Here is a 14,939-nt window from a genome sequence, read left to right as displayed (position 1 = left end):
TTATTTAAACAGAATATTTGTTTATTTATTTATTTACTTATATGCGTAACAGATGATTCATTTTCTGCATTTTCATTCGCCATTCACTCCAACGTTCGCTACATTTTGATTGACCAACAATTACATTGTGAAATCCATTCAATCCAATATTTTTTTATTTTTTATTTTTATTTCAGAAAAGCTTCATTTTCGTAATGAAAAATGCTGCTGTTGTTGCTGACATCTACAAACACGATGACGACGAGTCCAAACAAAACAATAAATCGTCAATCGTTTACGACCATTTAAGTCGCGTTTCGTTAGTTTTTATTCAATTCAAATATATTCAAAAGCAACAAAAGAGGCATCATGATTAAAAAGTGACTGACGATTTAAAAAATGTAATTGTGATAACAACAACAAAAAATATGATGAATCGATGACACAAAATTAAATTACAATCAAAGTCATGACTCTTGACGATGAGATGTGAACAAAAAAAAAAGATTTAAATGATTGGACAGAAAATGAAATTTAATCGATTATAAAATCGCATCGTGTGTGATAGACATTCACAAGTTTTTTTTTTTGATGATTTATGTTTTTTTTGTGTTTGCAAACATGAATATTCAGAGAGCGTCTTATGCAAAAAAGTGACCTATTTAGTAAAAATGTACATAACTCTTTTTTTTTTCTTGTACAATTACTTTCCGTCTTCCCCTCATTTGTTTCGCGTGTGCGTTGAATTACTTGCACTTTTTTATGTTTTTTTTTTATTTTTTTCAGGTATTCAAAGTATGGAATGTGTTTCATGGGAATTTTAGAGTCTGTCTGTGAAGTAAAGGTATTGAAGAGATAAAGGCGAAGAGTTATGGAAAAAAATTGAAGAAGCTGAATTTGATAAGTGAAACTATTTGTGGCAAAAATATGACTACAGAACTTAAAGAAACTACATTTTTCAAAATAGTTTGATACATTCGATAAAAAAGAACTCAAACTCAAGTAAACTCATTTTTGAAAGCATAAGAAAAACTCAACCCAAGTATGGATTCAGAAGCTGTACAAAATTTCTGTAAAGAAAAAACCTTGGATGTGACAATTGAAGAAAGTATAAATTATAAGAATTCTTAAACGAACGAACCGAGGCTAAACATGAACTTATCGATAAACTATTAAATGGCATGGTAGAAAGATTCCATCGAACATATATCACGAATGACTAAGTACTGAAGAAATTATGGGATAAAGCTCTTTTCACTACCTTAATACATCGTAACTCGACAAAACTTTTCTTAATTCATATGAAGGATTAACTACTTAAGAACTACTTGCTTAATGCATTCAGAAGGTACAACATTTATATCTTATAGGAGAGACTTTTTGTTATTTGAAGCCGAATTATGTTCATGGGAAGGATTTTGAATCTTATGGGATTTAATATGAGAGTATTCTAAAAATATCAAATTAGATGATATCAACAAATAAAAAGTTACTTTAAACAAGAGATCAAAAAAAAGTTTTCAAAAAATATTTTCTTATACATACTTTATGAGACATTTTAGCATAAAATACGCTCACATAACATTCATTTTTTCCTTCAACAGAAAGTCTTTACAAAATTTTGTCATTATACCCAATTCTTTATGAATTTCAAATTTTTGTCAATTTTTCAATTATGCTAGTTAATTTAATGCCATAATAATGGATTTTTTGTTCGGTATTGCATAAAAGAAAAAAACTTCGTTGAAAAGTTTAATTGTTGTCGCTACCTCGGACATTCACACCTTGAGAGATGATTTATGTATAACACGATTGTTTTACCTCATTATTACTTTTTAACGACTTTACTACTTCTGTAAAGAGGAAACCAATTGTGACACAATTTTCATTTTCATTCCGTTGGAAGAAAAAAAATCTGCATTAATTTCCGATGCAATAAAATGATCCGGAGAGCAATTTTCTGTAAAATCATTTCATTTAATACGCCTCGGTTCAATAGAAAATTGCAAAATTAATGATATTCAATAGTCATCATCTCCGCAGTTTGTCGGTAATCCAATCAATTTTACAGCTTTTGTAAGTTGTAATCAGCAAATTATTTTAATATAATAAACATTAAGAAAAAAGATCGTTTCGTAATCGAGTCGTATGCGAAGAGGGTTAAAATATGTTGATGTTGGGTGAAGTAATGCGATGCTGTTGATGATTGTAAGGACAAACATACATAAAATGTAATGTTAGTCTAGTCGTCTGATGATAGGATTAACATGGCATGCCTGAAAGGGTTTTATGTAATAAAATAATAATAATAATAATATTTAATAACGAGTATGAATAAAATAATAAATTAAGAAAAAAAGAAACATGACTTGAATAGTTGTCCGATCGTCATAAGAAATTGCCGTAAGAACCGGATTTATCGTCGAACATTCGTTCATCTTTCACATTTGAGAGTTTTTAATTGCATCGCTACGCTTTAAGCTGACGCTCACGAAAAAGCGATTGCAATATTTTGCAAACGCATGCAATGACACATGCGGTCTTTTTTAATCCCTTTAGCCAGCATTGGAGGTTGCTTCCTTCATCGAGATGTTTCAAGGGGCATCGAGAGACGATTCGTGACCTTTCATTGTTTCGTTCGAAAAAAAAAATGTATAATCCGAAGACGAACTTAAAGTACTTTTGCATGATCATTGTGTGAGCTTTGTTTATATTTTCACATGTGTTTAAGAGGGGCCCTCCCACAACGGCAATTATTCTCTAAAAAAATAACGCTAAAAAATGTATAAAAAGTTTACAGAGTTCAGGGACGACCTAGAAAATGTTAACAATCATTATTTTGAATGAACAATCTAACACCTTCTTTATGCATATGAACTCACAAAGTGTCGTTAAGTATTTTTTTTTTTTTTGTAGAGAATTTGAATAGTTTTTGAGACTTTTTTTTAAAAATGATTTAAAAAAAATTTTTACATATAAAAAAAGTTCTTAAGGCTGTTAATCGTCTTTCAGAGACTTAAAATTTTATAAAGAAATTTTTTATTTTTTAGATTATTTAAATTGAAAATTATTTAATTTATCCAAAAATTATTTAAAAATTTAAATTTAAAAAAAAAAAATAAAAAATTAATTAAAAAAATTATATTAAAATATTAAAAAAATACGCTCAAGTCAAATTCAATTAAAAAAATTTTCTCATAAAAAATTTTTTAAATAATACTCAAAAAAAAATTAAGAAGTAAAAAAACGTATGATTTCAATGAATGATGTAACGCTCAAATATCTACCATAATCTGCTCAAAATGTGTTTATCTTCCCACAAACTTCACGCGTGCAAATTTGGTACTTAATACTAATACTTGAATTATAAGTTTAATGACAGTATTTAAAGTTCTATGACATCAAGTCACAAAAAAACATGAAAAAACAAAAATTTAAAATTTTTTAAAACAAAAAACTGCTTCAACTACCTACATGACAATTTGTTTAAATTTATTACATTTAACTAAAATTTTGAGTGTCTTCGATTCAGATAAACCAAAAAAGTAAAAAATAAGAAAAAGTAAACGAGTGAAAATGTCAAAGCTCATCAGATTGTGTCCATAACCTGTAAATAAAAAAAAAACGAACATCGCATTCACGTTTTTTTTTTTTTTTGTTAATTTAAATGTTTTTACTTTCATTTTTTGTGTACAATTTACGGTAAAGTAGAAAAAAAAACATCGTAATGCAATGCCAATAATGATACACAAATGACACGACTGTAGTATTACAATTGCGGAAGTTCAAGTATTTGATCGTGTAATAGATATCCCTTTTACTTTACTTACAAGCAGCCAGATATACATGAGAAAACGCAATTTTACGAGTGAAGCTATTAATTTGCAGGCACGAAAGAGATGGAATTGCAAGGTGTTGTCTGTGGTTTAATTAAAGTTGGAACTTGAAGTTGATTGAATATGAAAAGCTTCTCCTTTTTTCTGATTTTAATCGGATTTTGTAATGAAAATTCTATTTGCAGGTTACGTAAGCGGACTTTCTCGAAAAAAAAGAGAGAAATATTATCGGGGATTACATCGGTTCGGTAAGTTATGGTACAACGCCTGTCACTCAAATCCAAAGAAAGAAAAAGAAATGAAAAGAAAAATTGCAAGATGTAAAGAGATACTGAAGGTAAATGTACCTATCGTTTTCTGTTGGTATTTTGTTTGATATGTTATGTAAAACTTGCACTTCTGCTTTTGTTTGCGTGAAGTTTTTGTGTTTGCTTGAAATGAATTTATTGAGGTAGGTTTTTTTTTCTTTAAAAACTTAATATTAATTTTTTTTTATTATTTTCAGGTTAGATGAGACTTTTTAAGCAGATTTGGTAAGTAAAATTGAAAATATCAAAGAAAGTTTATTTTATGACTCGAATGAAGAAAATGCTGGATAAAGAAACGAAATTACTTATTACAAAAAATTAAACCTCACGTCAAAAATGTAAAAAAAAAATTAAATATGAGTTAAAAAAAACTTGAAAATTAAAAGTTAAAAAATTAAATTAAATTTTAAAATAAATTAATTTAATTTTTATTTTATTTTAAAAAAATATTTTTTAATTAATTTTTATAATTTTTTAAATTTTTTCTTAATAGTTTTATATTTTTTATTTATTTTATTTTATTTTATTTTTTGTTAAAAATTAATATTTAAATAAACAACAAATTTTTACCTATTTTGTAAAACATTTATTAAAATTTAATTAAATTAAATTAAATTTAAAAATTTTAATTTTAAAAAAATATTTTTGTTATATAAAATTTTTTTTATAGAAAAAAAATTTTAATTTAATTCAATTTAACTCATATTTTTTAAAGAAAAAAAATTTAAGATTATTATATTTTTTTCTTTTAAGATTTTAGCAAAAAAAAATCATAAATCAATAATTTAAAAAATATCCATGAACAATTGATTTTTTTTTTTTTGTAAACCAAATTCATCTAAAGCTCTTAAATAGAAGACTTAATAATTTTTTTAAAGAACTTTTTTTTAAACAAAAGTCATTAATCCTCGCTTACGTGATGCGAGTTTCATTGAACCTTCGTTAATCTTTAAAAAAAATTAAAGAAAAAACTTACAGATTTAGATCTATCCCTAAGATTAACCGCGCAACTAGTTTCCTTTGTTAGTTTATTCCTATTATTATTATTTATTTATTAAAAAAAAATTCGTTCCTTGAACTCTCTTTCTTTGTGAATTCCTCTTCTTCGTCTCTCCTACAAAGCCATAAACCAACATTCAAATTTTTTCGAACAAAAGCACAATAAATCACTCGCAAGCCATCTATCATCATTTGCATGACAGCAAGAAGCGACTCTATGGCAAGTTCTCAACACAATGGACGACAATCGTTCACCTGGTTGATGCCTTATTTGTACTCGCGCACCCGCAAAGAAAGACAAACAAATGGACCAAAGCGAGCAAGGTGAATGTGGCTTTGAGCTCGATGATGATGAATGACATTTTTCTTGAGCACTTGTGACCTTTTCAGTATTGATAATCGTGCGAAAAATGTTACCATTAGCGTCCCTGAAACATCACTCATGCACTTTTGTTGCTCTCATAATTTATCAAAATTACAACAAACACTTTAATAATCGTCTCCAGTCACTGCACGTTCCTTTCTATTTCATTTTTGTTTTCGTCACTCTCGTTCGAGTTAATAAGCAAATAAATATTTAATAACAATAAATGCTTAAGTATGAACCATTAACTTTTGACTTTGGACCTGATTAAAAAATTTTGCTCGAACCAAAATGAGTAAATGGCGGCACATTGTTAACAACCGCAGATTATCTAAGATTATGAACAATTAATGGCTTTATCGTGCAAAAAGTGTTGCAATTTTGTTGCTAAACCAGGCGTCTCCACGCAAAATCTTCCCACTTGACCCTGGATAGTTGAATTCTTGTCGCGTCGTGCACTTTTTGACACACATTTCGCACAGAATAAACAAGCAAAAAATATGCAAAGCTAATTAAATTCAATAAATTTAACAACGGAGGCTGTTACGAAATCAGTGCAAAAAAAAACCTGATCTAGATCTCCGTTACATCGCAAGTACATTAAAAAAATTATTTTGTGTACATTATTGTTTTATTTTGTTTGTTAAATATTAAAATTTTATCGTGTATTGCCATCAACTGATCTCTCTTCACGATCTGATCGCGAGTAGCGGCACACAACTTTCATCATCGACGAAACCAGATCGATGTAAAAAGGAGAAACCATAAACGGATATTTTATTTATGAAAATTATGCTGTTTCATTTAATGTGAGGCTTTATATTACAGAGTGAAGTATTTAACCAAAAAAGTGCAATAAAATGTTTGCGATCGATGTAACGACCGAAGTTATTTTAACAACAGGTTTCAATGTGGTTTTAATCGATCCAGCTCTCATGAAGCACTTTTATTCATCTCTTTTTCTTCTCTCTTTTTGTTTAGCGATTTTCGTTTTGCTTAGAGATATGAATCAATTTCTCATTAAGCGCTAATAGGCAACAAAATTCCATTTTAAAAAAAATAAGAAAATTTGTTAAAAATTGACAGTAAGCAGTGACAGATACTTAAAGCTTTTTAAGGCTTTGGTTATGAGTTTTTTAGGTAATAATTATTGATCGAAAAAGACTTTTAAAAAATGTGACGCCAATTAAATGAGAATGTCACTTCAAAAAGGGTTTGAAAAGTTACATGATGTTTTCGTTACGGTTCATTTTTGCACAAATTAAAAAAAAATTTAAAAACAAAAATTTTTTTTTGTTAAGAAAGATGATTTCTTTGACTTTAAAAAATTAATATTTTGTAACAGTTTTTTGGATTTTAAAAGACATCATAAAGTTTATTGTATCAAATTTCGAAATTTAAAAAAAAGATTTTTAATACAAAAAAAAAATCTTAAATAAGGGAAAAAAATTTAAATTAATTTTTAAAAAATTAATTAAAAAAAAAAATAAAATAAAAAATAAATAAAAAAAAAAAAATTAATATTAACAAATTTTTTAAAGGAAATTTGGATTTAAAAATATCATTAATATTTTTATAATTTCATTAATTTTTTTTATAAAAAAATATCAAATTTAATAGAAAAATTAATACAGAGTCTGCATATAAAAATCTAAAAATCGAAAATTGAAAAAAAAATATTTTTGGGGCTAAAAAAATTTAGGTAAAAAAAATTTTTTGTATATTTTGACTTTAATGAATTTGATTAAAAAAATCAAAATTAAATTAATTTAAAATTTTATTAAAAAAATTTTGATATTTAAAAATATTTATTTGCAAAAATCTAAAAAATAATCAAAATAAAATAACTTTTGCTCTAAAATAACATACTAAAATGCGAAAATTATTTTAAACAAAAAAATTTACAAAAAAAAAATAATTAAAATAAAAGAAATATAAAAATATAATTTTTTAAAATTTTTCTATATCATTTAATTTTTTTTTATATTTTTTGTGTATAGTTCAAAAATTTTTGTTTAATATAATATTTTTTTTTTTTATTTTTTTATTTTTTATTTATTATTATTTTTTTTTTTTGAAAAATATAAAAATGATTTTAGAAGTTGAATACTTCAAATATGTTTTTATTATATTTTTTTTAATATTATTTAATTTTTTATTTTTAATTTTTCATATCTTAATTTTTCATCTTTGACCTATTTTTTAAATAAAAAAATAAATTTAATGAAATTTGATACAACTTTATGATGTCTTTTAAAACCAATAATCAACCCTCTCATAAAATTAGTAGGCGATAACTCATAACTCAAAAAACAAAAAAAAAATCATAAACCCAACTATTAAGGTGTTAATTTGAGGCTTGGTACTAAATTTCGCAGGGAACACTCCATCATTATGATTATCTCGACACACAAAGCAAAGTAAAGCAAACAAAAAAGCCAACCTTTAATCAACTCAAGTTGCAAACCGCAAAGAAAATACCTCCCAAGTTTGTTACGTTTTCTCGTCTGTAATCACAAATCCGTAACTTTAACACATATTTTTCACTCCAACAAAAAAATTACAGAGATCGTCTGTGGCTCATTCATTTCATTATTGGCACTCTCCAAGTGTAATAAAAAAAAATGAATGCCTTTGATTAGATTACGTAACTCCTAAAACCTACGGTTCGCCAAGCATTTTAAGCCCATTGTCACTGAGCTGCCGAAGTGAAAATTTTTCATAATCTCCAACTGTGTTAGCTACCAAAAGTAGTAATTATCATGGACCCATGATTAATTTTTTTTATTCGTAAGAAAATGCGTTTCCGCACCTTAAAAGTCAATTTTTAGGCGTTAGTTGGGTCTCGACATTGATCCAATTGCGGCTTTGCGTGACTTCGGAACAAAGACGCACATCTTATCGGAACAACTTCATCAACGGTTTTATCTGACACTGATTGATACGACATCTGATAGTCTCGCGAGGCGGGCGACGAGACGCCTACACGACATCGCAAATTTAGAAAAATTGCAAAAATCAAACTAACGGAGGTTAAAGGTTTCAACATCCATGCAATGAACAAACCAATCTGGCGATAATAAACAAAAAAAGCAGTAAATTGCATCTAAAAAATTGCAAACAACAACACAAAAAAGTCTATAATAACAATAAAATAAGTAATAATGAAGATATGATACACGAGATAAAATTTTTAGTTAACTGCCTTTATAGGCCCAATATGAGGCACGCTAATAATAATAAACACGGGTGTGGTAAAGAAATCTGTGTGAGAGCAAATGACCTCTGTTTTGTCATGTTTTGGCTTTAAAAGCGTTTAGATTTTTATTTTATTATTTTTTTTTGTGAATTTTGTAAAAGTTTTTTTTTTGTTAATTTTGGGCGTTAATTGGCCTACAAAGTTAGAATGGGTTTTTTTTTTCGTTTTAAAATTTTTCGTGATATGACTTGAAATAAATAAATAATTTATGAGAACCTGCAAAACGAATTTAGCCGCTGGTTATGTTTTTGTTAAATATTGAGAGAATTAGTGATTTGGAGATAAAGCTTTAAAAGTTGTTTCTTTTGTAGGGTTCTAATTATTTATTTTTATGTTGTTGGAAAATTGGCTTAATAACGGTAGTTTATGGGAGATTTTCACACCTAATAAGATTAGAATGTTTAAATTATGCTGATTTATGTTGGATATTTAGATTAATTAGAATGCTTTTTAATGAAAAATTTGACTTGAAGTGCACGAATTATAATTTTAACAATTTATGTTGAATTAATTTTAAAATTGAAAAATATTGAATGATAAAAAATATTAAAATTTTTCGAGAAAAAAGAAGTTTTCTTATTCTTTGGACCTTTTTTTTTATTAAAAAATGTCAAATTTTTACATGAGGAGTATAGAAATGTGAAAATTTCTCAATTTGATATTCAAAAACATGATTGAAATGGAAATTTTTTACATTTTTATACTCCTCATGCTTATTTTTTAATTTAATTACATAAGGAGAATCAAAAAGAAAAAATTCTTCAATATTAAAAATGATAATTTTTAAAAAATTTTTAAAAAATTTGTAAAATTTTAATTTCATTTAAAGAAAAATTTTGAGGTCAGAAACCAACAATTTCATACTCCTCACGAATCAAATAATCAACTTTCTGTAGTTTTTTAGAAAATTTTAAAATAAACTAAAATTTCTTTTCATTAAAAATCTTATGTTTAATTGAAATTTTTCACAATTTTGTACTCCTCATGCTTAACTTTATAATTTTATTACATGAGGAGTACGAAAATGTGAAAATTCCTCAAAAAAATGCTCAATAATTTGATAAAAAATTTAAATTTTCACATTTTAGTACTCCTCATTAACAAAAGATGCTCCAAAGACCAAATTAATTATTAAAAATTATTAAAATTTTAATTTTAGAAAACATTTTCAGGAAATTACTCAAAAAATAATTGGTCTAAGAAAATTTTCGAGGTTAGAATCATTTTTTTGACAATTTTATACTCCTCACGAATCAAATAATTCTGTTTCTGTAATTTTTTATAAAATTTTAAAATAAACTAAAACTTCTATTCACAAAAAATTATATTTTTAATTGAATTTTGTCACATTTTCATACTCCTCATTTATAAAAAAATTTGAGGAGTATGAAAATGTGACAAATTTCAATAAAAATGAGATTTTCTTTTAAAAATTATTTCAAATCTAATTGAAAAAAATTTTAAAATTCAATTAATTCAATCAATTAAAGAAAAATTTACAAAACGAAACAAAAAACTTCGCAACATCTCACCTTCCAACATATTTTGCGATACCTATCGCCTAACGAACAACGTAACGCGGTCATCCGCAAGTACATTCACATTCAAAGTTCATAACATTATGAATTTCTGCATTCCCCTACGTACATTTAGTCCCATATACGTTTGTGGGGGTGCTCACTTTACCATATCGTGCCTAAAATTTTTCAAATGCTCAGTCACATATCTTTTGCGCGAATATTAAACATGTTAGTTTTTTTTTCGTTTGTTATGTGAAACCATTCGTTTGCGTAACTTTTCGTGACGATTTAGCTTTGTTTCAATAAGTAAAAAAAAGTATTGTCGTAACTTTTTATTTTGTCTACGCGAAAATGTCTTCGATGCATCTTTTTCAAAAAAATCTCAAGTTTTTTTTAAAGGTTTACCGGAACATAAAAAAAAATCTGAAAATTTACCAAAGTCACACGTTTTTTATTGCTACATTCTGTCCAAAAGTACATCCGTGAGAACCGATCGACTCGAGACCATTTTTACTTCATTTGCAGTTCAATTGAATGCATTGTCTTTCGATTATTTATTTGCTTTGTTAGACAAGGGAGAGAAGTAGACTACAAATGTTGTAAAATTGCAACAAAATCGTCGATGCAGTAGTGACTTTTTTCCATTCTTGCGACTCATTTAGACTTGCTAAAAACATCAATTCGTGACCAAAGCAATGTATCGAGAAAAAAAATTGTTCAAAATGAGCAAAAATGAGCTTTGTTTCTATCTATCGGGCGAACTGAACTAATGCACGTTGCTACAAGGCTTTTCACGTACTACATTGAAACTATTTTTTGTTTTATGTACAATTGTAATAATATGATGTTACAAACTGCCGCTACCTGTTACATAGCGAGCGAGAGACAGGCATGAGAATTCTCAAATGAACGAACATTTGAAGCGTGAGTAGGTGTAGTAACTATTTGTTGTAAAAACGTTAGAGTATCATGCTAAAGTGGGTAATTTTTGATTGACAAGCAGTAAAAAATAATTCAATGTGAGACTCCTACAGAAGAGCCTTTGTTCGAAGCGAGCCTTGGACAATGGTCTTCCTGATGATCGCAAAAAAATTGTCTCTTGACCTCTAATTTTTGTTATAAATCTACTCAGAGGGAAATTCAGCTGCCTAATTAAATTGTTACTGAGTATCATTAAAGTTCTCACTGCGAGCAATCATGAGAATGCAATTAACGGGTCAGAATCATGCAACACCTAATAAGGCGATTAATCATCAGATTTATATGCAGAACTCGGCGTGACGTGTGCTTTGGATTGTCAGGTGTGTGAGCAGCAGAAAAAAATCGACGAAGTAATTGAGGCAATTTTATCCTTTCGGACCTTGTGAATAATGAAGAGCTTCAGGTAAGTAATTTTTGCACGTTTTGTCCTTTAAATCTATTCCAATTAATTCAAACCAAGCATGTAATAATTATCTAAAAATTTCGATTCAAAAAAATTTGGATATAAATTTTATTTGAATTAGCGAAAAAGTAATTTTCAAATTTTTAACGGATATTTTTTGAATTGACATTTACAAATTTTTAATTCTAAATAAACTAAAATTGAAAGAAATTTTGTTTTTTAAATATTTGTTCATGATTCTGTGTAAAAATTAGCTAATTTTTAACATTTTTTTAATTTAAATTAGCGAAAAGTAATTTTCAAATTTTTAACGGATATTTTTTGAATTGACATTTACAAATTTTTAATTCTAAATAAACTAAAATTAAAAGAAAAAATTTTTTTTAAATATTTGTTCATGATTCTGTGTAAAAATTAGCTAATTTTAACATTTTTTTCAGTTTGAATTAGCGAAAAGTAATTTTCAAATTTTTAACGGATATTTTTTGAATTGACATTTTCAATCTAAAAATTAAAAAAAAAATAATAATAAAATAAAAAAAAAATAAATTGAGTGAAATAATAATCGATTCCTTTCTGAATTTTAATTTCTGAACAAATTTAAATTTAATTAAAAATTTAATTTCCGTTAAAAATACTCAATTGCTTTTAATTAAAATTTTTTCACACACGTGCTTCATTTTAAATAATTTAATCTATAATAACAAATTTTATCTTAAATCTAAGAATAGAAACAATTAAATTATCACTCAGATAATTTTCGTTCTAAAACTTCCTGTTTTATTATTCATATCATTATCTCCCTTATTCAGCTCTCATTTGTTTTTTGCTTACATAAGGTTCTAATCATTGCCCTTCCAACAATAGAACCAGAAGTACGTGCCTGATTTCGTCTCTTTATCTCATTAAAAAACATCGCGTCTTATCTCTTCTTATTCTCAGCTTTAAATATTCGCATGTGCCCAAGATTTATCATCGTACAAAAATTTGAATACAATGCACATTATTCGCGGATTATTAAAATAAATAATTTTTTTCATATTAAAAAAAAATCGAGAATCATGAAAATTTTTATTAAAAAAAAAATTATTTTTGTTCTCATTCTCGCTCCAGAATCGTGCAGTCGTGCCATAAATTTTATTGTTCTTTATCATGTTGATAATTTTTTGCGTACGACGAGAATCTTTTGTGTGTTAAAATGTTTATTGCATGTAGCAAGAATTATTAAATAATAATTTAATCAATATTAATGACTTTGTACCGCATAATCTTCTTTGTTGTCAAACACTCAAATATGGAATAATTTTATAGCTAAACATTATTACGTTACTTTTTTCATTTAGTTGTTATTATGCAAAAAAATAAAAAAAAAATAATAATAAAATACAGCCACACATGAGTGTTTGATGCAACCTAACGCAAAGTAAAGTACAATAAATAAAATAAAATTATAATCAACTGTATGCAAATGTATATGGTAACAAAAATATACAAACAAAATTTTATTGCATAATTTTTCGTACCATAAATAACATTTGTAACTCGTTCGCTTAAGTTCTGTGTATTCAGCAGAAATAAAGTGAATACTTTGAATGATGAATCAAAGTGTATGCAAAATATTTTTTTGTGCAATCATGCAAGTGTTTAGAAACGGCGGCGAATGCATCCATATTGTAAAAAAATGTGTTTTGTTTAAGATTTTTTTTTATTTTAAATTTAATTTTTTATTTTAATTTAATTTATTTTAATTTATGTTTATTAAACTATTTAATTTTAATTATTTTTTTTTTATATTTTTATTTTAATATTAACTTTAATTTTTTAATTTAAATTTTTAATTTAAAAATTATTTAATTAAAATTAATTTTTTTTTTAATTTTAATTCTAATTTAAAAAAAAAATAATTTAATTTCTTTTATTTTTACCAAATTTATTTTAAAAAATATTTTGATTTTAATTTAAACTTTATTTTTTTTTTTAATTTAAATTTTTTAATTAAAAAATTATTTTATTTTAATTATTAAAAAACAACATCAATTCAAATATATTTTTTTTGTTAAAAACTATAATTAAAATTTTATTTATTTTTAGATGAACTTGGATAATAAGGAAGACAAACTTAATTTCAAAAAGAACGCAGAACAAGTTAAGCAAAAAATGGCAAAAATGGTTGGTTTTCTAAACAGAAACAGGAAAAAATTTCCACACGAAACGAAATTGACTTTGTACAAATGCATGGTTGGAGCCCATATCGACTACTGCAGCTCAATACTGTACCTGAATAGAAAAGAAGAAATTAAAGCACTACAAAAAATTCAAAACAGAGCACTTAGAATCTTGACGCATGGAAATATAGAAAGCAGTGTTTGTCGAATGTTACAAGAAACTAATTTGTTAAGTGTCTACCAACGTGTATCGTTTAATGTTTTAATCTTAATTTTTAAGGCAATGTAGTTAACCTGAAGCCTTTCAGAGTAGAATTTCATTAAATTCCTTGCAAATCTCTTGAATCTTTTAACAACGTTAATAACATAGTCAACTCAAATTATGTATATTCTCCTTAAAACTGAAGATCTTCATAAATATTTAAAAAGTCAAAGAAACTCATAATTTACTTAACAATTTTTCAAATTGAGGTCTTACCTCGATTTTTCAAAGTAACTATCAAATATTGCTCAAATGCAATTCTCTTTTCATCATCAAACGCCCCTCAAACGAAAACCTCCCAATAATTTTTCACAAATATCTTCATACAAAAAATTCAATTTTACAAATAAAAAACTGTAATTTAGCATCAACTAAGCATGCATAGCGACACAACAATTAGAGACACGCTTGATATGTACGACACCGTCGTCGTCAGATTGCTTAATTATTTATTCAGGAAATGATACGCCAATATTTCTTTTATTTATATTTTATTATTATTTTATATAGATATTTATTTCTAAAAGACATACAAATACACATTAAATTTTGTTGTTGCAAACTTGATGCACGCAATTGAATATTTGTACAGTCGAACAAAAAATTATGGTCTTCCTACGCATTGTTTTCCAGCTACAGCTATATGGGAAGGTATCTTTTGTTACTTGCTGTTATTATGTTAAAATTTATTCAATTTGATGTTTGTTGTTAGAAGCTCTGTAGAAGCAAAAAATAACAATAATGTAATGTAATGTGTGTGAGAGTAAAACTCGATAGAAGATACAAAAATTGTCGTTTTGTTTGTATTTTACACACGATTCAATTTTAGATTTTAACCCTTAGTTTAGTTTTTGAAAAAAAAA

General features: G+C 26.2%; 1 protein-coding gene across 1 annotated transcript in view; it reads right to left on the bottom strand.

The window, feature by feature from the left end:
* The window catches only part of LOC134829113 (mucin-5AC), a 35,357-nt gene that overhangs the window by 11,372 nt on the left and 9,046 nt on the right, over window positions 1–14,939 (bottom strand). The window lies entirely within an intron of this gene.

The sequence above is a fragment of the Culicoides brevitarsis genome, chromosome 2 (assembly GCF_036172545.1).
Source record: "Culicoides brevitarsis isolate CSIRO-B50_1 chromosome 2, AGI_CSIRO_Cbre_v1, whole genome shotgun sequence".
Lineage (NCBI taxonomy): Eukaryota > Metazoa > Arthropoda > Insecta > Diptera > Ceratopogonidae > Culicoides > Culicoides brevitarsis.
Note: the sequence above shows the minus strand (reverse complement) of the source record. Positions and strands in the feature narration are given on the sequence as shown.